This window comes from Talpa occidentalis, unplaced genomic scaffold, assembly GCF_014898055.3.
Source record: "Talpa occidentalis isolate TD23 unplaced genomic scaffold, MPIMG_talOcc4v2.1 talOcc4.7, whole genome shotgun sequence".
NCBI lineage: Eukaryota > Metazoa > Chordata > Mammalia > Eulipotyphla > Talpidae > Talpa > Talpa occidentalis.
Genome location: NW_023605083.1, coordinates 68,861,360 through 68,888,767, shown reverse-complemented (window position 1 = coordinate 68,888,767; position 27,408 = coordinate 68,861,360).

Sequence of the window (27,408 nt, the reverse complement as noted above, 5' to 3'; positions counted from 1 at the left end):
GCTCCTTCCAGGAGCCAGAATGTCAGGAAGCACTGCCTAAATTATGACCCTCTGGATGGTAACTGATGGATTTAGTTATTACAATGTGATAAGGGTTAATAAAATGGAGAAAAAATTCAGACTGGAGAGAGTGGAAGGCTTCATGGAAGAAGTAGCTTTTAAGCTGAGATGCGTAGAAAGGCACTTGGGAAAGTACCTTGGAAATGTGTCTGGAAAAGAACAATTAATAGGTCATGAAACTGAATATCTTAATTACTTTTGTCCTTGGGCAAGTCATTTATATGTTCTGTATGTGTATGAAGAATGAGAAAGTCTGGGGCAATTTCTGTTCAATTCAAAGGTTTTTAGAAAGATGTGTTTTATGTGTACAATTTGTATGCGCTCCAGTGATTAGTAGCTACCATTCCCTTTAAGCTATAAATCATCATTTTAATTGCTGATCAGCTGTCCATCAAGGCTATAGGATGCTTTCGCCCATCAGGTGTCTATTCCATCCCTATGTAATTGGCTTCTGAGCATTTCAATATATTGGCAGCCATGACCCTGCTAGTAACTTAGAACAATACAGAGTGAGGGGGACAAGCCAAGTGGCACCAACAGAGGTAAGAGGAACAAAAATATGTATCTTCTCTAGTTCTGTGATTCTGTGAACACTGAGGTTGCAAATTAAGTGCTCTTAGGAAGAAATACTAGAGGAGGACAATGAATTGTAAGGGCTTTCAAAGCAAATGAAGGATGCAAATATGTGATTGTGCCCCTAAAAACAAAAGGTTACCTAGAAATCCCTGAAGAGGCAGGGACATAGGAAAAGAGACATAATCTTGGGGTTTGAAGACCTGCATTTGAATCCCAGAATCGCTCCAACATCATACCTGACTATCTTCACAGAAATTCTGCTACTTGCAAAATAATCATAATGTTTATGACACAAAGCTTCCTATAAGAGTCAATGAGAAGACATCAGATACAGAATATGGCACATAAAAAGGCATGAGTGATGTTGAGAGGGAATGGTTGGCTTGCATATTTTAAGTAGGAAAAGCAAAGACTGAATCTAAAGCAAATTGATAAAGCACGTGATAGATCTCAAGAGTAACAACAAGAGAGTTGAAGTCTTAATGACACATCAGAATGGGAAACACAGCAGGTGGATCTCACAGAAATTCGAATATAAAGTAGTTTCTTTTCATATTAGAGCAATAACCTGAGGTTGTTCGCTGTAGGACCTGTGATTACCCCAGGATTTCACCTGTTTTAGACCTCTTCCCAACACCCCTAACTTCTGCCTGCCAGATTCTATTCATTCATCTCTCCAGGCTGATAATGGTCTCTCATGGCTGGCCTTTAAGCTTTTTGTTACACCTTTTATTCACTTATTCAGTGATTTATTCAACTGATGGTCAATGCATATTCATCATGTTACAATGTCCACTATACTGCTTACACAGTGGTGTCACAAACAGACAATAAACCCTGTCCATGGAGACATTGCATTCTAGTTGGGAGAGGCAGACATGAAATAGCTTATTAGATCACAATGTGAGCCATGTAATGGAGAAAAGTCAAGTAGGGACAGGGGCAAGAAGTTATGTGGGTAGGAGTAGATGTTTGTGATTTTTAACAGTAGTCACAGCTGGTCTCATTGAGAAAGTACAATTTGATAAAATGACTTTGGGAAGTGAGGGAGTACGTACTGCAGATATCTAAGAGAATAACATTACAGAAGAGGTATATATTGAATGTCAAACAACAAGAAGGGAACCAAGTTGGTGGAGTGAGATGAATAGAGAAGGTGGTAGTAGTAGGAATAAGGTTAAAGATGTGAGGCAGAGGGGCCTCCCCGGTGGCACAGCAGTTGAGCACTGGGTTGCGAAGCTGCCTGCAGCCTCTACAGAGCCGGTTCGATCCCAGGTCACCGGGTGAGGGTCCCACATGGCGCGCAGACCTCTCCTGCCGCCCGCTGCTCCCCTCAGCAGTGTACCTCTCACTCTGCCTGTTCTACTCTCCGCTCTGGCTCTGGTGAATTATCTCGCCCTCCCACGCTTCTGACTGTACCCAGTGCTTGTATGAATAAATAAATCTTTAAAAAATAAAAACAGCTTTAAAAAAAAAAAAGATGTGAAGTAGAGACCCTATTGTGTAAGGCATTGCCAACTATTTTTTAAACTTTGGTTTACTTTGAATGGGATGGGGAGCTATTGAACACAGGAGTAATGTCCTAACTGCTACATTAAAAATAGCTCTATATGAGGTAAGGGTGGATGACAGTGGAATAATTCAAATGACAGATGCTAATGGCTTCATGAAGGTAGTAGTAGCATAGGATGTGATAGGACACAAGCTTTGGAATCTATTTTGATTAAAATGCTGCTAGCTTTTGGTGATGAATTGGCTGTGTGCTGATGATGAAAAATCAATGATTCAACTAACTCATTTTATCCAAATTTCCAGTATAGGGCTTCCTCCACTTGCAATGGGTTATGTCCTGATAAACCCATGATAAGTTGAAGACCATCATAAGTCAAAAATGCATGTAATACTTTTAACTTAAAGAACATCATAGCTTAGGCCATCCTACCTTATATGTGCTCAAGACTCATTAGTCCAAAGTTCCACAAAATCATCTACCAAAATTCTCTTTTATAATTATAAATGTAGTGTTGACTATCTTATGTAATTTATCAAACATTCTACAGAAAGGAAAAAAAAAAACACAATGGCCTAATTCAAAATTTGAAGTATGATTTCTACTAAATGTGTATAATCTTCACACCATAGTAAAGCTGAAAAATCCTAAGTGGGACCATCCTAATTAGGACTGTCTGCCCACACTTCCAAGACAAGTGGTCTGATTCAGTGGAGCTTTTCCTTTCAAGTTATCTTACCCTCCTCTGGCTAGTATATGAATGGGCCTTCCATCCAGAGAAAGTATGGCAGCCAAGCATGGGGTGGACTTTATTAGCTGTTTCATTGCTGGATGTCCAGGCTACCTGGGGCTGTCCTTACAGCAGAGGGAGCATTCTCTATACAAGGTCCTGGGGGCATTCCCTGAAGATGCAATGAGATATCACCATTACTGTCATGGATTGTTACTAATTTATGTCTTCTCTGCCTTGTTTTAAAGATTGGGATAGGGCAATTGGGGTGTTTAGATAATAAACTCAAGTTTACACAGCAATGTCATGGTTTAAATAAGACTAGAACCTCAGCCCTCTTCTTCTCTAGTTTTCTTTCTTCACTAAACTCCAATGTTCACCTTTTAAGATGGGTAATTTCCCCTGTGTTTATTTCCCAAATAACAACATCTTCAAATGAGAGCTTCTGTTCTTGATGCCTGCACAAGGCAAATGAGAGCTACTGGGCAGCAGTTCTGAGTATGGTTCTAGTGTCCTCCTGCAAAGGCATGATCTTATTGTGATCTTAGGCAAAGATGTTATTGTGTGCTCTTGGCAAATGGCCCCATTGTTCTGAGTCCTTAGTTTGGGATTAATATTTGTGGACACTTCACGGGGCTATTTTAAAATAAGTAAGATAATGCATGTGAAATGTTTGGCACAGTATCCAGATCCATATTAAGTTCCAAAGAATATTATTAATTAATGCTTTTTATTAGTAGTAGTATTAGTATTCGCATCAGTATCCCTTACTTGGAGGGCAGATGAATAGACATGCAATTGGGTGAAGGGATTCCTATGACATCTTTTTATGAAAAGTCATTTTCCTTTGATGAGGATTCTTGTTCTTTGATCAGCTTTGGCAGTCAAGCTAAAAGGGTGGAGATTCCCAGTTTTGAACTCTACCCCTTCTCCCCCTGGTTATCTGAATAGAATGGTTGAAGCAGAGAAAATAGCCAGTAATGTTAAGAACAGAGTTCATCTAACAGAAATGACTCCAGCTGCAAGATCAGTCCCATAAATTATTTACGCTATTGTTGATATAGAATCCATGGCTACAATTTTAAAATTAATTTACTCTAATTACCCCCACTTAATAAGATAACTTGTCAGTTATCACCACTCCCATAATCTCCTGCATTTCCATCTCTTTTTAGCCTAAATTATCCTCTTCTAAGCTTGTTTTTAATGTATTGAAAAAAAAAATCCTTGGAGGTATAATTAACTTTTTCATTCAGAATCCTAATTTCCTCTCCAGCTCTGTTGCTGCAGTATTTAAACTATTTATTATGCAAACTTGCAGAACTTAAACTATGAATTATGTACAAATCTCTGGATGCAAGCTCTGTCCTAATTATGGCATCTCAGTGCCTTTCTAGTTCAAGGTAAGTTAAATGTGGATGAAATGGATGTTGCGTTTTACAAACACGCTTATCTATCGTTGATGCTAGACTTTCTCTATGCCAGTTATTTTTAAATCATCTTTCAAATCTCTGTAATTCCTTAACTCTTTATGTAGTTTATTTATTGTTGTTGCAAATGATGGATATTCTGGTATAACAGCTTTCATGCAGTCTGATGAATACCACTCATTTTCCATTCACTCACTCACTCACTCTTTTTTTTTTTTAAAGATTTATTTATTTATACAAAAGCGGGGTACAGGCCAGGTGTGCAGGAAGGTGAGAGCCTTCACCAGAGACAGAGTAGGGAACAGAACAGACAGACTGACCAAATACACTGCTGAGGGGAGCAGCGAGCACGACAGGAGAGATCTGCCACGCCATGTGGGGCCCTCGCTGGCCGGCTGGGATCCAACTGGTGCAGCAGAGGTTGTGGACAGCTTCATAGCACAGCACTCAACCACCTGCACCACCAGGGAAGGCCCTCATTCTTTCATTCATCAAATATTCACTGAGGAACAACTGAGCATCAACTCAGCTAGATATACACTTGAAACAGCAAACACAATGTTCTTCATCCCGACTCTCAAGGAGCTTGTACTTTGGTAGAAGATACACACATGGAGACATCTACAGTATAGCTTGATAAGTGCTATGATGTAGGGGAACAAGGTAATGTGGGAAGACAGACAAAGGCTATCTAAAGAGACTTGTGATGGTGGCATTGAGACAGCATCTTGGAGAATTTAAAGTCCAAGTTGAGAACAGGTCATTGAAACCAGCTGGACAAGTGAAAGGGGATCATTTATTTCTGTGAAAGTTTCTATATGTGCTGATGAGTGGGTAGGATGGACATGGGCTGAAGGCATGTGTACAGGCTACATGGTCAGATAGAACATGGCCTATTCAAGGACCAGAAAAGGAAAGAAAAATCAGTATGCCTTAATGTTGGGATTTAGGAAATGGATCATACAACAAACGATCAATAGGTTTATGTCTCTTCTGCATTCAGAATATCATTTAACTTCTAGAGGTAATATGGTAAAAGATCACTAGACTGAATATTAGAATCTAGAATTAGTAATTTCTTTTTTTTTTTTGGTGACACATGTAATAAAAGAGTTTTACATGTATAAATCCAACAGCAGAAACCCTGGAAAAATTAAGACCACTGAACTCCCTTATCTGTGTGTCTATGGCAAGTTGTGAGCCTCAGCTTCCTCATCTGCTCAAGGTTAATGGTACTAGTATCCTTGACAAAGCTGTTAAATAATGATCTTAAAATACAGATGGGAACTCTAACTCCCCAAGTACATGTTCGGTGTCATCTTCCACCAATCTGGTCTCTGAAGTGGAGGAAGGAGAAAGAGAGTGGGGCAGCAGATTATCCTCACTATGCTGAAAGGTGTGCCAGTGCTGTGTCCACAGGGTTACCTCTCTCAGATCACTTAATTCTCAGAACAAGCTGAGGCAGGCAGTATTACTCTCCACATTTAAAGAATATGGAGAGTTTTAAGTAATTTGCCTAAAATTAGTGATGTATCTGCAAAATGAACCCACTCCTGCTTAACCACCACAGAATACAGCTAATCAAAATACAAGTAAATATACCAAGACAGTACTTTATGGTGTATGTTGAGTATGGACAGTGATTGCAAGATTGTTCCAGCTTTAGTGAAGTATAATTGACACACACTGTTGTATAAGTTGCAACTATACAAGGTGATTATTTGATACACTTATGTATCGCAAAATGATTACAAAGCAGGGTTAGATAATATCTACACCTCAAATAAATACCATTTAAAAATAATAAGGTCATTTATGATCTACCTTTTAGCAACTCCCAAGAACATAATACAGTATATAATCACCACACTATACATTAGAATCCCAGAATTGATTAAATTAAAAGTATAAACTTGTACTCTTCGAGCAAAATATCCCCATTTTCTTCCATTCCAAAGGTCCTCAAAACTACCACTGCAGATTCCATTTTTATGAATTTGGCTTTATTAGATTTTACATATAATTGATAACTTGCCCTCTGATTTTTCCACTTAGCATTATGCCCTAAGGTCTATCCATGCTGTCACCAATGGGAGGATTTCCTTCTTTCTCATTGAAAGATAGTATTGCACTGTACATATTTACCACATCTTTATACTTTTATCCACAATGACACACTTAAGGTTACATTAGATTCTGTGATTCCACGTCTTGGCTATTGTGAATAATGCCGTAATGAACATGGGTGGTCAGATATACTTTGAGATTTTGACCTCATTTTCTTTGTATATATACTCAGAAATGGGATTGTTGGATCATAAGATAATTCTATTTTTAACTTTCAGAGGAATCTCCATTCTGTTTTCCATAGTGACTGTACCAATTTATATTCCCACCAGCTGTGCACATGAACTTTGTGTCTGCATCCTTACCAACATTTCTATCTCCTGTCATTTTGATAAGAGACATTCTAATGGGTATGAGGTGATATATTATTATGGTTTTGATTTGCATTTCCCTAACAATTAATAAAGTCAAATATCTTTTCATGTACTTATTGGCCATTATACGTCTTCTTTGGAAAATACATCTAGTCAATTTCTTAGCCTAGTTCTAAATTGCACTGTTGGCTTTTTATTTACTCTTGAGTTAAATGTGTCCCTTCTATATATTGGATATTAACCTCTTATCAGACATATGATATACAAATATTTCTTTCCATTCTGAAGTGTGTCTTTTCATTTTGCTGATTATTGTTTTCACTGTGAAGATTTTTTTTAGGTTGATATAGTCCTTATTCATCATTTGTTTTTTGGCTAGTGCCTTTGATGTCATATCAAAAAAAAAAAATGCTGCTAAAAGCAACATCAAGGAGCTTTACCCATATGTTTTCTTTCAGGCTTAATATTTCATACTTTAATTAATTTTGAGTTAACTTTATGAGTAGCTTAAGTGGCACACAATTTTATTCTTTGCATGTGATTATCCAGTTTTTTCAGCACCCATTTATTGGTGAGACTATTCTTTCTCCACTGTGCATTCTTGGCTTCCTTGTCAAATATTCGTTAAATATGTACATTAGGGTTTAATTTGGGTCTTGGTAAAGTCTGATGCATTGGTCTGTGTGCCTATTTTTACATCAGTAGCAAACTGCTGATTACTATAGCATTATAATATAGTTTGAAATCAGGAAATGTGATTCCTTCAGTTTTGTATTCTTTCTCAGGATTATTTTGGTTCTTGGGATATTTGTGGTCCAAAGTATTTGCTTTCCTTTGTTATTCCAAAGGGGGAGTTAAAGCTGAAGTTTTGTGCTCTTTCTCAAATCTGTAGATTGGGGTTGGCTTTCTGCACAATGCTTACTCACCATTTGCCAATGCTTTGGCTGCCACTAGGGTTTCATACAGAGAGTCATGGGCCTCCCCGGTGGCGCAGCGGTTGAGCGCTGGGTTGCGAAGCTGCTCGCGGCCTCTGCGGTGCCGGTTCGATCCCCGGCTGCTCCCCGGCCACCGGAGGAGGGTCCCTGCCGCCCGCTGCTCCACTCAGCAGTGTACTTCGGTCCTTCTGCCTGCTCTGCTCCCCGCTCTGGCTCTGGTGAATTCTCTCACCCTCCCGCGCTTCTGACTGTGCCCAGCGCATGTATAAACAAAACAAACAAACAAATAAATAAATAAATAAAAAACATGCCTCTATTTAAAAAAAAAAAAAAAGAAAATTATCATACAGAGAGTCAGGCATAGGCGGTGGGAAATGCGGATGAGGTGTATGGAACTCTGTGGATACCCTTGCATCAGTTAGGGGATCTGAAGGTGAGGCACATGCTGTGGCTCATGGGCTGGCTTCTTGAAAGTCTACAATGTAATTAGTAGGATCCATGTCCATTTAACTCTTTATCCAGCGTTCTACCCTCCGCTCTCCTAACCTCTTTCTGTCTGACAGTCATGTACCAATAGCTCATACCTCTGTATTCTGGGTGGGATGAAAGAAAAATGGGTTTCATTACAACATTTCACACAAGCAAGGAAGATGAACATTCATGCACACACTTAGGAGTATTCAGTGGCTTAGAAGTTCTTGATTGACACTGAGCTGTGTTGCCTTAGGGGAGGGGTGAGGTGAGTAAAGTAAAATTATTCCTCTTATCCTCCCCAGTGCATCCCAACGCATATGTTTTTCTTCAGTGGTGTGTTGGTACTTCCCCTAGAAACCTGAACTTCCACAGAAGCTCTGTCTTCAATGGATAATCTTCTAAGTCTTTGTGCTCCAGGAGCTCCAGCCAAGATGTTTTTGTCTTTATGTAATGGCCAAATTATTGTTGAGAGGGACCTGGGACATCATACGCAATCATGTTGCTGACATTACCCCTGGTGACCATAATTTTATATCAGTCTTCATGATTTCAGAGGAGAAAGCTCAATGTGAGCTTAGCAGTGCATAAACCTACCGTGTGACAAAGAGAAAAAAAAAAGTATGATTCTCTTTTGACAGATAAGCTAAATGACTGGAGATATAAAAATAAGAAAAGAAACTAGAGGGAAACAGGAAAGCATCTCACCTTGAAGTTACTGTGTGTTAATTTTAACTATTCAGTGATTTATCCCATTTGGTCTTTTGGAAGCTACTTTCTCTAACTGGATGCTGAGTTTACACCATTGAAAACAAATAGGTTGATAGAAATGACCACTCAAGTAACTTTCGGCATGGCTAATTTACTTTAAAATCTCAAGAGTGAGTATTCAACTATAAGGGTACGTTCTTTCCTTCTTAAAGAGACAATTCTTGAAATAAAACTTGATATTGAAGAAAACATTTCTTGGCACCTTGCCTAATAACACTGAAGGCAATTAAAATGAAAGTATTTTTTTCTTGAAATCACATTTTATTGCACCAGCTGTGGAGTTTATTTGTTTGCTCAAGTTCGCCCAGTTGGAGTTAATATCTTTCCTTTATATCCCTATTGCACTTTCTCAGTCCTTTTGTTATAATACTTAGAACAGTCTGGCTAATATTAAGATTGTCTGTGTATATGCCTATCTTCCCATCAAATTAGAGCCCCCTAAAGGCAGAGTCTGCTTTCTACATCTCTTTCTCTCCCACTGTGCCTAGTATGGTGCTCAGCAGGTCATAAGGATTCTGAATATTCATTGGCCTGAATGAATTCACAGTTCTGCAACTGATTCAATTTAAATTTTAGAAATTATTTCCATGATTTTCTGTTAATATATTCTTTAAAATAGCAGAAATCAGCTTGCATTTTATTAAAACTTTGCCACTGAATTTCCTTTTTCATAGTTGTTAAATATATATGAAAGTCATATGAACACAATTTCAAAATGAAATTAAAAGACATTGACTATAATTGTATCAATCTACAGCAGCAGCAGCAGCAGTGATAGAAAAATGTAGATTGCAGTAACAGAAAAATGGAGATTATGTTGCAAAATATATAGGAAAAATGTAACTGGATCTCTTCTGCTTACCCATGGCTACATTTCACGATATCATAACATCTTCAAATGGGCCTATATGGGTGCATACAGATCAGTTTTTACAATGGGACAGGTTATGTTAGTTATGTATCATATTCTGGAAAGAAACACACACTTAAAACAAGAGGGCATGATTTCTGGTCTGTTCTACTTTTTACTTGCTAGGTGATCATGAGCAAGCAAGTCAACATATTCCACCAGTTTCAAGGTGAGTAAATCTGAATTTCAGCATCTGTCTGGCATGGTCTCATGGTAGCACACACATTACAATTTGATTCTAAAGGTACAATTTCCTAGTTAGATGCATTAGATGCATCCTTACAATTAAATCACTCATTCTGATATTTCAGATTAAAATATAAGCTTGTCTTTTATTTTTCTCATCAATTTGATGTAGATAATGACAGTGTCTTCTCCAAAGAGTTAAAGTAAAAATATGATTAGTTTTATATGATACCTACTAAGCAATTCATTCCATGCATGTTTAAGGAGTTTGTAAAAGTGAGTTGCTGGGGGGAAAATGGAAAATAGAAAACATGTCATTTATAGTAAAAACTGTATTGTTGGCTAAAAAGTGAAATTGTTTCTTTTTATTAAGATTTATCTATTTATGCATACAATTGTTCCTTTTGAAAGGACACCCTCCTCTCAGCCAAGTTCTATTCATATGGCTTCAGAGTTTAATGAAGGGACCTGTTTATGCTGGGGTAAGTGGTGTGAATTTCACTTTTCTCCCAGGGAGAGGAACTGAGGTGGTGAGGAGGGTGAGAGCCGGGGTGAATGCTAACTAGTTTTTATTAATATTTATATCTTTACAATACAGAATCATGTGGGAATAAAATAAGATAAATTATGTTAGGAATCTTGGAAGTGATAAACATTTTAAAAATGAATATTACTCAGCAATCAAAAAAGATAAACTCATGCCATCCACAACAACATGGATGGAGCTGGAAGGGATTATGCTCAGTGGAATAAGCCAGAAAAAAAAAGAAAAATATGAGATGGTTTCACTTATAGGAGGAATGTAGAGAAACCGAATAAGGATCAGGAATAAAAGTAATTATAATGAATTAAAAATCAAAATCAGGGCCTCCCCAGTGGCGCAGCGGTTGAGCGCTGGGTTGCGAAGCTGCCTGCAGCCTCTGTAGCGCTGGTTCGATCCCCGGCTGCTCCCTGGCCACCAGAGGAGGGTCCCACATGGCGCGCAGACCTCTCCTGCAGCCCGCTGCTCCCCTCAGCAGTGTACTTCGGTCCTTCTGCCTGCTCTGCTCCCCGCTCTGGCTCTGGTGAATTCTCTCACCCTCCCGTGCTTCTGACTGTGCCCAGTGCTTGTATAAAACAAACAAACAAACAAATAAATAAATAAATAAATCTTAAAAAAAAAAAAAAAAAAAAAACAAAACTAGTTTAAAAAAAAAAATCAAAATCAACAGGCAACTATAAATCAGAAACATTCTGCAAGGGAGGAGCAAGGAGAAGGATCAAAACAGGGGTGGGAAGAGCAAAAGTGACTGGGCCTCCCCTGGTGGCGCAGGCAGTTGAGCACAGTGCTATGAAGCTGTCTGCAGCCTCTGCAGCACTGGTTCCATCCTGGTGGGCAGGCGAGGGTCCCACAGGGCATGGCAGACCTCTCCTGTCACACCCGCTGCTGCCCTCAGCAATGTGAAAGGTTCGGCGCGGTAAAGAAAAGGAGAGCCAGGCTACATTTCTCAAAGGGAGGGAAAGTTTATTGCGCCCCTGGCGGACCTCACAGACCCAAGGCGGGGGTCAGTGGAGTCGCGCACATTGTTAGGGGGAAGCAGGGTTTTATAGGGTGAGGAGAGGTCAGGTGGGTAGTTGGGCTCATATGGTGGGAAAAGCTTGTGGGGCAGGTAGAGGTTTTTTGTCTGAGAAGAGACTCATAGGGGGAGGGGGGAGGCTCATTGTCCTCCAGGCAGGTATCCCCATTCCTGCCCCCCAGGTGGGCTTCCTGGTTGGCTCTGGCATTCTGGCCCCCTGCATGGACCTTTCACAATGTATCTCATCAGTCTGCCTGTTCTGTTTCCTGCTCTGTCTCTGGTGAATCCTCTCACCCTCCTGCACCTCTGGCCTGTACCCCGGTTCTTGTATAAATAAATAAATAAATCTTTAAAAAAAAAGCATAAGAGACTAATTGTGATGGGACATGGGTGAATTGGTGGTGAGAATTTTATGGGGACTATACCTGAGAGGAGAAAGCATACAATGTACAAGAATGAAGAATGATGTAAAATACACATAAAATAAAAAAATAAAAATAAAAATGAAATAATAGGAATGATTATCAAAGATATATGTATATATATATGCATATATATGTTGTAGCAAAAAATAATTCATGGCTTCTTATCTGTTCAAAGAACCGCATTTGATCAAACTATATTTGATCAATGCTTCATGAATGCACAATGATGAGATTACAGGTACTCTTTTTCCAGTAATGGTCTGGTTCCCATCCTGCTTCATTGACTCCAAACTAAACCTTAAGAAGATTTTGGAGAAATGGCATCATGTACATGCTATGATACTGAGCAGAAAGGGAACAAATAGATGTACAGAATCTAGCTTCAGTGTCTGTCATAACCCTAGTGGAAATCAATGTGAAGTATAGCTTCTTATTTAACTCAAAAGAAAAATGAAAATCCAGGCATTAGTGGGAGAATCCTGGTGAGAAAGACATGTCTTTAGATGGGAAGAATTTAATACTGTAAATGGTTACTTTTTCAGTAATTAATATAAAAGAGAGGAGAGGAAAATAAATTATGACAGAGAAAGACAGAGAGAGAATAAGAAACAGAGAGACTAAATAGAAAAAAAATTCAAAACACAAAGATAATGGATATCAAGAAAGCAGTTATAAATAATGGTTAAAAAAAAAAAGCATACTGAAGACCTATTACACAAATAGGAGCCCTATTATACAGAGGAGAAAAAGAAATGACTAAAGAAGAAAAAAAACACATAATACAAGGAAATTTGGGAAAAAAAAAACATTACCAAGTAGGATTTATTCTTTAAATAAAATAATTATGTTTCATGTAAACATAATTCTCTATATCATCACATTATGGAGGACAACTAACTGACTATCAACTATTGCAAAAGGAATTTAATACATTTAAAAAATAGTCCTAAGAAAAAATTGTTAAATAAGAATTGAATGAAACTAATTAACATTGAGATTGGAAGAAATGACTGCTACCCACATTAATATTAAATTTTTCTAGCTATTTTAACAGCTAGATATTTGCTATTGAATTAAAAACAGCAAGTATCTCAAAACAGAACAATTAAATACTTTGTTAGTTATTTGAGTAGAAACTTAAAACTATTTTTTCTTTAATAAGGGCATAGATAGAGAGAACCCGATGTTTCTAGTGGAAGACCCAGTAATATAAGAGTGTAGTAGGAGGCTGGATATAAAATAAATGTACAAAATAATTATATTTTCTCTGCTAGCAATAAGCAGTTTAAAATAGAGAAATAATAGAAATAGTCATGCATTAAAATGTTAGAAATACATTTCATATTGAAGTCAGGATCCATGCAATTCTATATAATATTGTTGAAAATAATACAGCAAAGCCTACCAAAGGAAGTGGCATATTTTGGGATGAAAATATTTAATACCATACAGAGCCAATTTTCCAGTAATTACTATAAAGTTAGGTCAATTTCAATTAGAATAACCACATCTAAGTTTTATCTATTTAAGGTTCCATCTTAAATTTTTATGTCTAACAATTTTTGTTGTTATTTTGTTTATTATTTTTGTGTAGAAAAACTGGGGTATAGGCCAGAGGTGTGAGGGTTGAGAGGATTCACGAGAGACAGAGTAGGGAACAGAACAGTCAGATTTACTGAAATACACTGCTAATGTGGGTGAGACAGGAGAGGCCTGCTGTGCCATATGTGGGTAAGCTCCCTGACCGGGGATTGAACTCAGTCAACAGAAGTGATAATGCTGAGACTTAACCACTAAGCCCCCAAGGAGGCCCAAAATATTTGTTTTTTGAGGAAAGAAGAAAATAAAATGATCTTAATGATAAAATAAAGTCCAAAAATTGATCTTTGAACATGTGCTAACTTTGTCTTCTGTTCAACTCAATGTAGTATGGGAATAAGAATATAAAATAAATCACCCTCAGAATGAATTTGATGATATTGTAGTTTAACTATCCTGGCATATTATCCAGCCATATTAGTTTTGCTGCTTTTTGGATAGTGTTTGCCAAGCATACTCCTGTTTAAGGATCTTTATACTTGCTCTTTACTTTGCTTCAAATGCTCTGCTGTTAGATATACAAATAGATTTTCTATAGCACATTCAAGTAAAGGACAAAATCTTGAGTCCTCTATCTGAAAGGTCACCATCCTCCAGTCTCCATCCCTGCTTTGTTTTATTACCATCAAACACTGATTGATTGATGAACTGATTGATATAGTTAATCTTGGATTTCCTTTATCAGAATATCAACTCCTGGAAAATGGGGACTTTGTTTTGTTCCACACTATAACTCCAGGACTTAAAAAACTGAATAACAGAAAGTATACATTCAGAATCCAAAAAGAGGTCACAATATTTATATGAGAATTTAAAATGTAATAAAAGCAGCATTTCAACTGGGGGAAAAGGATGATTAAACTAAATAGAGCTGGCACAACTGGTTACCCATCTGGAAGAAAATTAAGTTGGAGCCTGTCTCACATCATAGAAAAAACAAATTCCAGATGGTTTAGAAGCTTAAATACAAAAATAAACGATTAAATAAATAAAACAAATATATCATAAGACAGTTAAAGCATAGAGGTAAACTTCATTACCAAAAAGTGAAAGGAGATTAAAAAAACATACTTCTCTGTATATAAAAATATATGTATTCTATATTATACATACATACATACATACATACATACATATATATGTATAGATATATATATAACCAATGAATGAACTAGGCGCATATTTTAAAATTATTAACTTGGGCCTCCTTGGTGGTACAAGGGGTTAAGCACAGCACTGTGAAGCTATCCACAGTCTCTGCAGCATGAATTTGATCCCCAGCTGGCCAGGAAGCTACCCACATGGCATAGCAGACCTCTCCTGTCTCTCCTGCTGCTCCCCTCAGCAGTGTATTACAGTAGATCTGCTTGTTCTGTTCCCCACTCTGTCTCTGGTGAATCCTTTCACTCCCAGCACCTCTGGCCTGTACCCCAGTTCTTCTATGCATAAATAAATAATATTTAAAAAATAAAAATTATCAACCTAATGATAAGAAAAAAATGTTTTGATATATACTTAACTATTAGAATAATAGTCAAATCAAAAGAGTAAAGGATAATATAAAGAAGTATTCATATTTTCTGTAGTCAGGGAAATAAAATTTTCAGATATAAAGAGGTATATCTTTATAGCTACCGTATTGGAACTTAATAAGTGATAATCATATTTAATCATAACTTTAAAAGTATTAAACATCATTTTTCTAGTGAAGATATAGGATAAAAATGTTCTCATGTTATTTTCATAAATTTGGATTGTTATGGGACTGCTGCAAAGCAATTTGGCAATGGCTACTGAATTCAATATTTTTATACTTTATATATATATATATATATATATATATATATATATATATATGTCAGAGTTTGTTGCAATAACAGGGAATGTCCAAATGAACAACAAACACATATTTTCTAGGTCTAAGGATCACCTGTAGTTCTGTTGCATTTGGTTGGAACTCAGGAAACCATCACAATATAATAAGTGCTCTTAAAAATCATCTAGAATTTATCCATTAAAGTTATGTTCCTTTGGCCATAGCAAAGTGAATAAATTGGAAAATTCACTCAAATCTAAGGTAGAGTGGGAAAGTAAATATTTGTTGAGCAACAAGAGAATCTACCACATTATTCAACTCTAACTTTTTCCACTATAGTCCTTCCTTTGGAAATTAAGTATGACCATCTATCTATGTAGAAGCTTGAATAAGTACCCCTCCCAACACACACACACACACACACACACACACACACACCCTAAACCATGTTCATGTTCTAATCCCTGAATCTGTGACTCTGTTTCTTTACAAATATATAAGGAACTTTGCAGATGTGATGAAATTAAGGTGCTAGAGATGGGGACATTATCCTGGATGATGTGTATGGGTGCAAAGTATTTCAAAGGGCCCTCATAAGAAGGAAGTGGGAGGATCCATTAGTAGTAGGAGCTAGAATGATGGAACAAAATGTTGGAGGGATGTGCAGAAAGAGCTACAAGCCAATGGATGAAGAAATCCTTAGAAGAAAGGCAAGGGGATGGTTTCTCTCCTACAGCATCACCCGCCCCCCGCAAAAAAAAAAAAAAAAAAAAAAAAAAACACCACCAAAAACACTGCAAATTCCATTCATTACCAGAGACGGTCAAACTCTCCAGACTATTACCAATCTTAGAATATTATTTGGCAATTGAAACATCAATTATAAGTATATTTAACCTGGATGATACTCTGAGGGATATATTATTAAAAAATAGTATGTAAAATGCATATTTTATGATTATATTTTTAGAATCAAGTGATTATATTCATTTTAACAAACAGAACCACATTATGTACATTACTTTGTACCTCTGCATTTTATATATATAATGAATACATATAAAAATATGCCAAAAATATAAAATAAAACACATCAAAATGTTGCCATGGTTACTTAGTTGGCAAAAAATTGATTTGTGGGAAAAGAAGAGTGATAGAAAACCAGAGTTAAACTGTGTGATATGATTCTTATAATGTAAAATTTAGATTACATGTATATGTAATTATATATACAGTAAAAATGAGAGGGCAAAGAATTGTAAAGGTGTTCATTGCCCTAGAGGACTGTCTGTGATTTATTTTTAAGGGGTAGGTAGATGAAAAAATACAGAGATTCAGAATAATGTAAGTAACATAATTCTACTTGTTAAAAATTAACAAGCATAAATACTACATAATTCCACTTACATAACATTCTCAAATAAGAAAATTTGAGACATGGGTACCATCCATATGGCAGGCAGGGGTGAGGACAGGGAGAGGAGAGGAAGGAGGGAATGGATGAATTATAAAGGGCTCCCAAGGGAGCTTGGTAGTGACACAAGAGTTTTGTGCCTTGATGACAGTGATTACAAACCTATGTGTGTGCTAATATCACATAAAACTACCCATGTGTGCATTAATACACACACACGGATGCATGCAATGTTGGTGAAAACTGAGTAAGTTCTGTAGATGGCACCGCTGTGGATTTTCTGGCTTTGATGCCCTCCCATAGTTATAAAGGATGGTCATCATTGAGTGAAGCCAGTGAAAGGCTTCATCTCTCTTCCAACCATTGTGATTTCTGGGAATTGACAATTCTTTCAAAATAATATGTTTTTTAAAATAAACAAACAAAACTCTCAGATATGTGCAAATGCTGGCTTAGGTACCTCTGAGCAAAAAGATATAATGACAGCACTTCGCTGTTTTTGGTTACTTCTGTGAGGTAGGATTAGTGGGAAGCATTTTAGCACAATTGTTATACAAATTATAACAATGGCACATCATTTTTACATAATGAAAGTAAGATATTTTAAAAATAATTACTTTTGATTAAAAATCTGAAATTATAAATGGAGCATAAATTTTCTTTTTAACTGTTTTATTATTGTTGTTATTGTTATTATCATCATTATTATTTCTTTTTGTTCTTATTATCATTATTTTCCTGTGGGGAATAGATGACTCGTGTCAGTGTATTCTCATGCTTCTTGAGAGCTTGTTAAAAACCAACTACCATGATAAGCCATCATGTTGCAGAGACACAGTATAGGTTTGTCCACTTGAAGAATTTAAATTCCAGTAGGGAGGATGAGGCAGGAAATGAACATTTAATACTCCAGGAGAAGAGAAATAGTTTCACGTAAATATTATTTTACTTTTTGTTCACCACAGAAGTAATAAATGCTCATTTTTAAAAGCAACCGGGAAGACACAGAATAACAGACAACATTAATCATAAATATTTTGTGTTATTTCCTTTCAGACTTACATATAACATAATAAAATTACAATACATTTTCAAAATTACATTTATTATAGCTATATAATAGAATTAAATGTGATTGTATAATACTTTTATTTTTGTATTGTGCCCATTTCTCCATTGAACTGAGAACATACAAAAATTCCATGTTAATACAAATTATCTGTAAGTTCATTTTTTCTAGTTGTTAAACCACTTTAATAATTATCTTTTATTTTTTTGATGAATTTATTGTGATATAACTGACAGAAAAAAAACACATTTTAAAGTATACAGTCGGATGAGTTTGAATCTATAGCTATCCATGAATCCAATACCTCAATCAAGATTAATCCAGACATAGCCACCACCTTCCAAACTGCCCTCCTATTTTTATAAGAACACCAACTTGACATCTACATTCTCACCAAATTTTAACTGTAGGAGACAGTATTGTGGCACTCTCTTATACAGCTGATCTCTAGAACTTACTCATCTTAAATAACTGAAATGTTTCACCATTGAACAACACTCCTTTCCTCTTCCCCTTAAGCCCTGCCCTGGTTACCACCATTCTTCACTATGATTTTATGAACTTAACTCTTAAATACTCATGCTCAGTGAAATAAGCCAGAAAGGAAAAGATAAATTCCAGATGCTTTCACTTATGAGAGGAATGTAGACTACTGATACAAATAAGGGATAGGGGGTAAAGTAATTATAATGAATTAAAAATCAAAATCAACAGGCAACTATAAACCAGAGACATTCTTCAGGGGGCAGGGTGTGGGGGAGAAGGGAGTAAGATAAAAACAGGGGAGGGAAGAGCACAAGGGACTATGGTGATGGCACACAGGTGAATTGGTGGTGGGAATTTCACGGGGACTATAATCGAATGAGAAAGCATACATTATACAAAAATGAAGAACGATGTTAAAAATATATATAAAATAAAAAATAAGAAAAATAAATAAATACTCATATAAGTGAAGTCATGTTGTATTTGTCTTCCTGTGACTGGCTTATTTCATAAAGATTGCCCTGTAAAAGGATTCTTTGTTATAGGCATCTAGTGAATGTCGACTAGCATCCTTCTTCAAGTAGGCAAACCCATAATGTGTCCCTGTAAAATGATGGTTTGTTATGGTAGTTGGTTTATAATAGGCTCTCAATAAACATCCTGCTGGTGATACAAGGGTGCATGAGGTGGCACAGTCACTGCAGGCCTGTGCTCATGTGTTAATCATCCCTCCGTTGTTTATTAGTTTATAGATGAAACTTGTTTATTAGTTTTCATTGTGAATAAGGTTGTGGCCTTAGTACATAAAACTTTCTTGTCATTTAAGATTATTGTCTCAGTATATATTCCCAGAAGTAAAATTATTGGATCTAAAGGAAAATTAAGAAATTTAAGACCATTGATACCTACTGCCAAACAAAATGAGATGAACAATTTTACAAGTCCATTCTGAAAGGTTGCCAACCTCCAGGACACAATCAATCATTGTGACCTTGATGCAAAATATATTCAATAAAAAAGGCAACAACAAATTCACTTTTTTTCCCCTCTCATATAAGCATGCCCTATAGATGAGGCTGAAGTAAACTAATCTTGTCAATAAAAGGGGAGGAAATTTAGTATTTACTTCGGGGTTACTTTATGTCAAATACTTCTTTACATTTGGTCTTTCATTTATCATACTATAAGAGCCACAACAAATCAATATTTGACTGATAAACGTTTGCAAGTATAAAAGGCTACAGTTTATATAGTGCTTTCATTTGTATGATTTCATTTATAACTAACAAATCTTGTCAAATCTAGGAATGTGTTTTCATTCCTCTATTTTTCTCTCAAGTTCTCATTGAATAAACTTGTGAATGATTTTTTCAGAATATCCAAAATAACTTTCAAATGTGATTTATATTTTATAAAGGAGAAAAGTAAAAAAAAATATGTCAGCGAAAACGTTTTAAGGGACTTCATGAAAGCATTCGAAGCTTTGAAAGGCGATTTTCCCTCCTCCTCAACAATTTCTAACAAAAGCTCAATTTGGTACTTCTCCTTCATGCTTGTATCCCTTTAATTTTACAGGACCTTAGTTTGCCTTCTTTTTTGATATACCAATAAAAGGGAAGCACATACAATGGAACTGTACTGATCTCAAATGCTTCTTCCTCTTCTTCTCCTCCCACCTCCTCCTCACAACTAGATCTGCATTCCAGATAGCCACCCATTCTTCTGATGATGGAATTCCATTATTGCAGTTAATACTGGCAGCTATTCAATAGGGACAAATGCATAAAATAAAACAATTCTTTGACTTAAAAGATCCATTCAAAGAACATAGATTTAAAAGCCAAAAAAGAAAGCAAGAAAATTGTATCTTAAGGATAAATAGCAGTCCACTTCTTTCCAGGATAGAAGCAGTCAAATGTAAATAAAGATCATTCAGTGAAATCATTAAAATGCTTCTGCAGAAGGTACAAATAATGTCACTGGGTTGTATGGGCTGTGAGGTTGTTAAATAGAAGAGAATGAAAATCTGGTTAGTAGCCAGATATCTGGTGCTATGGAGATAGAAGATATATAGTGATAATAGCTATAATTATAGCTTCCTACTTTGCATGAAATATACCACTTTGCTAGCTTTAAAATGCATCCATAAACAAATTCTTATATAGGTCTCACAAAAACTCTTGTGTGGTAGACAAGTCAGTATTAGTATTTGAAGATGACCAAACTACAAGCAGATTGCTTGCTCAAAATCAGTTAGTATTAGAGCCTGTATTTGGTCTAAGTTTTATAGATACCAATCATTTTTTTTTCCTCTTCCCTACAGACCTATAAAAAAATCACAAGTGTTTGAAGCTGGAGTCTATTTAGGCAGAGCCCCATTCACCAATTCACCATGTCAGAAAAAAAGGCACACAGGCCTCCCTGGTGGTGCAAGGGGTTAAGCACAGCACTGTGAAGCTATCTGCCGCCTACCCATATGGCACAGCAGACCTCTCCTTTCTTCCCGCTGCTCCCCTCAGCAGTGTATTTCAGTCTGTCTGCCTGTTCTGTTAGCCACTCTGTCTTGGGTGAATCATTTCACCCCCACACCTCTGGCCTGTACCCCAGTTCTTGTATGCATAAATAAATAAAATATTAAAAAAAGAAAAAAAAGAAATAAATCACCAGGAGATAGGAGAGGGGAGGGAGATTAGAGACAAACAAATATCCTTACTTTCAAAGTATGGAAAAATGATGGGTTTGACAAAATGCAGACTGGTGGTTTGAACATGGACCCTGAGGACAACTCTAGCATGGTAAATTAGAACGATTGTGAGGGTCTGAGAGAACTCCCTTGCCTTATCTCTGTCTCTATCTGTACTTTCTGGGGCTGGCCTTGGCAGTCACCCAGAACTCAGAATTCTTGCCCTAAGTGACACTCCCAGGAGTGGACAGTGTCCTGGCGATGCCTGAAATGGAATTCACTTCTCAATTTCTCATACTCTTCATCAATCTCTAATTATTAATTGCATGAAGAAATAGAGGGTACTTTCTCTACAAACAGCTTTAGAAGTTTCTAGCACCCAGTCTCTCCAAATTAAATGCTCCCTTTCATATAGAAATTTTGGAGCCATCACTGTGTTAAACTAACCTCATTTTCTCCTATATTAAGTTTACTAGACCAGAAAGTTAGTAGATAAGATGTGTCTGGACTTGAGCAAGACATTTGTCAAATGTCTTTCCCTATATCCATGTGGAAAAGGCTAGCATAATTAGAAGAACTAGTGATTGGTTGACTGATTTTACCCAAATGAATTCATATGACTGTAGAGGAAAATTTCTAGCTGTGAACTTTGGAAGGAAAGAGGGAGTGAGTTTATCCCTTCCTTTTCCTTCTCAAACTCAAAATGGTGGGCCTCCCTGGTGGCACAAGGGGTTAAGATGCAACCTATGAAGCTATCCATAGCCACTGCAGCACGAGTTTGATCCCCAGCCAGGGAACAATCCACATGGCGCAGCAGACCTCTCCTGTCTCGCCCTTTGCTCCCCTCAGCCGTGTATTTTGGTCGATCTGCCTATTCTGTTCTCCACACTGTTTCTGGTGAATCCTCTCACCACCCATGCCTCTGGCCTGTACCTGTTCTTCTATGCATAAATAAATAAATCTTTAAAAAAAACCCTCAAAATGGTGACATAGATTTCAATGGATATTTGTCTTTTGTTTGCCCTTTCCCTCAGTCTGTATGATCCTGGAACACAGTCCATCACCCTGTTTCCATTCCTTTGTTCACCGGGTTAGGTCAATGATCTTAACTGGCCAATTAGAGGAAAATACAAAAATACAACCAGGAACAAAAAAAAAAAAAAAAAAAGGAATTTTAACAGGAACGACTGTGGGACTTTAGCAAATGTTTTCCAGAATGTACTGATATCATCATGAGAATTTTGCCTTTAATTTGTTATCATTTGAAATATATGTTGATGACTTCTTTAATATTGAACGATGTTGAACCATACATTAATTGAATAAAGAAAACTGTTATATTGTGGGAAAAAAAAAAAAAGAATCTATGCTGTGTGGTGAGGTCTGCTCCACATTACTGTGATCCTCTTAATCCAACAAAGTTGGGCGTTATTCTCCTCTAGCTTACAGAGAAAAAATATGAGGGTGACGAGAGTGAGAGACAGAAGGGGCTGGGAGTTCTTTAATCTTCTTCCAAGTGTCATATTTAAAGTGTCATATTTAAAATCTATTTCTGAAAACAGATTCATATCCTGTGACCTTTTTGCCTTCCATGCTCTTCGTCCATGGCCCACAAATCCCTGGGCACTACAAGTGCAGTCGTGCCTCGGGCATGACATACTCTTAGCGGACCATACAATGTGTTTTGAGTTTGATTTATTTTAAAATCAGAAGACAAACACATATTCTAGTGAATTTGGTCTGGATTTTAATCACCCTTACACCAACGTAGTCATAAGATATATTTTAAAATTTTAATTGTGAGAGGGCCTCAAAAAACAAAGTGCATAGGTCTATGAAGGCTTGGTGTCTCCATGCCAACGTTTTTGCTTAACTAGGTTTAGTCACATGCACCATCCAGATGGTCTGAACAACACATTTTACCCTTGGGCAGCTTCTGGAAGTGGGGAGCAAGGACATTGCACATTTCCAGAGCAGGGGAGGGGAAACAGCCCTAGTTTTCAGGGTCTAGCTCATGGGGCAGCATGGTTGCTTTCCCCAACAGATGTTAATCATAGTAATTACAATATTAATAAAATAATACTCAAGCTTGTTCTGTCTGTAATTTCTAGACAAAACCTGTCTATAGTTTGCAAAATACTTTTAGATGCAATCTCATTCAGTAATCACAATTGTGTGAAATAGACAGAGCAGGTGCTATCATTCCCAGTTTACACATGAAAAAAATTGAGGGTCAGAAAAGTAAACTGATTGCTTACTGACATACATCCCAGAGAAAACAGTTTCATATCCAGGACTTCTGGTCTGATGCCTTTGTAGTAGTATGGCAAATTCCCACAGTTCTCCAGCCATTCCCTCAAATAATCCACAAATAGATGCATGCAATTGTTAGACTTGATGTCTGAGGTACCATCAATGCTCACAATTTGATTCATTTCAACCAATGTTGAATAGTAACTTATTCTATGCATGAAGGAATTGTGAGGTTCTGCTGAAAGAAAGAGGAATGGTCAAATATAGATCTTGTCCAGGAGAACTTGACATTATAGTGGAGGAGGTTGATCTACAGAGAGCTGATCACACTGAAATAAGAGTGACAGCAAAATGCACAGAGACAACACAAGAATGAAGAGAGGGAAGAAAAATGGCTTCCTTTTGGAAGACTGGTGAAAGATTTATAAAACAAAAACATCGTTAGGGCTTTAAGAATAAGAAAAAATGGTGGTCAAAGAAAGAAAATCAATTTAAGGAACTGCCATATTTGTGCAAATTTGTGCAAGTACCTTAATGTTGGAGAGTGGCAAATAATAATTCACATTTTGTACATGGGACAACCTGGACAAATGAGATTTTAATCAGCTTTCCCAAAGTTGTAGTCCCTGCAAACCCTACAAGTAATTTGATTCTCATTCTGATGTTCTTCCCACAAATTTGGTCAGGTCCTAAAAACCTGAGCTGTCCTCTTTTCAGGGCTCTTCCACTGTATTTCCAGATGTCTCCTCCACTCTTTCTCAAAGGATATTGTCTGCCCTCAGCAGGAAGACAGCAGTTCACATTTCTTTGCAGCCAGTATCCACTTCCCATTTCAAACCATCTGTTCCCATTAGTGAAGGAAAAGAATCTGTAACTTACCTCTGTTTGCTCCTGCTTATCCCTATTACCAAGATCCCACAGAGCAAATGGCCTTGTTATGTTGTAGCAATAGGCAATAAAAATACCTTGTGTTTGGCACTCAGAGTTCTTTACCACTGAAAAACGCCAAGCAGTTGTTAAAATCGTCATCGTTTTTAACAATGGGTCTCTTTAATCACTGAGTGAAACTGTTGGTAAATAACTCTAGGTGCAGGTATCAGGAGAATTAGGTTCTGGCCACAGTTCTGCACACTGACCCTTTCTTCCCAATCAGCCTTCTAGTGACCATAGGTGCCAACTTTTAGAAAAGAAAAATGAAAAAATGGACCAAACCCCTTGTGTTTCAACATTCTGTTTGAACCGTCTAAAGGAAAGAATTACAAGGACATCTGTACCAAAAAATTGGTTACCCTTCAACTATCCTTGGTAGGCTCAGAATAACTGACCCATCTTTTCAAAGGAAAAGTTGTTTTGCATTTTTGCCCCAGTGACCCATCCTGGGAAACTGCTAAGGATTTGGCGAACAGAGACAAAGAAAGCTGTCTTTGAAGAATTTTGCCCTCATCAAAGTAAGTCCAAAAATGTTCTCCCCTCTCCTCCCTTGCCCTCTCCCTTATCTATTTTGAGGCAATTGTAACGTAGTTAAGGAATTTGAATGTTGAAGACACACAACCGTAGAACTATGAGATTGCATCCAGCATTTCCCAAATTTCCATATGGCCTTGCCTGAACGACTTTTGCTCTTTCTGAAATTTGATTGTCTCATCAGTTAAATGGGACTAATAATACTCACGTATAGAGTTGTATGGGTTAAACAGGATGAGGTCCTTAAGTAGTTGATACGATACTTGGCAAAAGATGTCCAATAAAAGCTACAGTGAGGAAATCTGGTTAAACATCTTCATCTTTCTGTTTTTAGAGACAATCATTAGAATAACTGAAAGTGGATTCAGACTGGCCAGGATTCAAATGATGACTGTGACATCTACTGACTAGCCTTACACTTGAGTTCCCTCATCTGTGACATGCAGATGACTCCTCCTGGTGGGGTTGTTGGTAGTGTGATATGAGTCATGCCACAAAACAATCTGCATATGGTCATACACATGATGAATCCTTGATAAAATATTAGATATCATTGCCATTGATCATTTATTAACTGATCCACATTCTCCATCTATCATACAGATATTTCCTGAGCAAGAAGGTGCTAGACTCCACGTTATTTGCTGGACATACATAATGACAGATATGTTCCATCTGCTTTCCCAGAAGATATTGATAGCCTAGAGACCAAAAAGTAGGCATGCATTCCCAAATAATTCCCATTGTCTCAAATAATCCATAGCTGCACAAGCTGCTACGAAACCTCAGAGAAAAATCATTCACTTGGCTGACAGAGAATGTAGAGAAAGTTCATAAAGGAGGTGATGAGTGGGCAAGGCAAGGATGAATAGGTACGAGGAGGTAAAAGGAGAATAAGAAAAGATGTGTGTTTAGGTGAATGTCATAGAATAGTGATTTTCAAATTTTGTGTCCCATTAGAATCCTCTGGGGAGCTTTGAAAGTCACTGATGCCCACATGCATCCATTCCACACTGATTAAAGCAGAATACCTGGGGGTTAGGACCAGCCATCAGTGTTTCTAAAGATCCAAGATAATTTCAATGTGCAGCCAAGTGGGGAACCACTGGTGTAAACTATGGCAGCATAATCAGTGTGTGGATGGAAAATGTACTGACCTGGAATGAGCAAGGGTCAATGAGAATGGACCTAAATAACAGGACAATGAGCTTGGACTTGACATATACACATTGATTAGACATTGGGGAGAGCGGTCACATTTATATTTTGAAAGGATAACTTTGGATCCAGCTCAGCACTGAATTCTAAGAGAAACAAAAATGAAAAATAGGTGTATAATGTGCAATTTGTAGAAAGCATGTCATCTATAAATTAGCCATGGAAGACTATTCTCCCAATATGCTTTAAAGACATATGGAATTTACACATATGCAGATGGAGTTGAGCATTTACACCAGGAGACAACTCAAATTCATGAGATCTGACCAGGAGTAAGAGGGTCAATTCTTGCACCAACGGCTGTTAATCTCTTGCTCAGCCTTCACATCCTTGCCTTTCCTCTCCTTTGTTCAGTTTTTCTCTTTGCCCTTCAATGTACTCGGTGCCTATAATTCCACCTGTCTTTATTTCTATCAAAATCAGCACTTTCTTAAAAAAAAAAAAAAACACTGAAATATGCCACTGACATTTTACTGAGACTGGAATCACTGAGTCTGAATCTGGAACAAACTCTAACTGTGGAATGGAAGGGTTTGTCTGCTGTGAAGAGAAATGTAGAATCTGCAAGAACTGGGCGTGGGGAGGAGGCCTCTGGCTGCTGGTGGGGCGACCCCTCCCACATCAATGTATAAAAGCAGACCCCTAACAAGGCAGCGCCAGGCAGATCAAGGACAGATCAGCTCATTAAGCAGTAGCTGAGGCAGCTAAGGCCCACACTGACACGGGCGCATCTGACCCAGGACTTCTCAGGGGAAAACAGGAAGAGGAATGATCTATCTTGACCCAAATGAAGAGATGCCAGCAAAAAGGGGACAGGCAGCCACCCCAAACCTCAGACTCCCAGCTCTTTTAAGGAACCAGACTTTTCTAGGAGCAAGCAGATTGCTACACTCACATGACTCAACAGTGACACCCAGTGACTTTCTCTGTCAATCCCAGGTGACTGTTCCTGGAGGATCTTGGATGGAATACATTTCAGCCTCCATTACCTAGCAGTGAAGCAGCAGTAGCAATCACATCAAATTCAGTCCTGAATAAGACAAACATAATAATAAATCCCAGTCTGCATTAACATAATCATCTAACTGTTGAAGCATATTCCTCTCCCCTGTTGGGCCATGTCTGATGTCAAACATAATACCACCTTGCAGTTTCGTACTTGCTTGACTTTAGAATCTAATGAAAATCATTCTCTACCTTACATCCTTTGTCCAAAATTCTTGGATCCTTATTTTCTGTCATTTTGAAACACACACACACACACACATACGAATTGCACAATTGAGTACTCCGAGATTTATACTTTAACAATGGAAGCCCATAGAGTCTAGGGTGTAAGATACCCATGTCATTATACATTGGAACAGTTGATTCTGGGGATGAATAATTTGGGGTGAAACCAGAA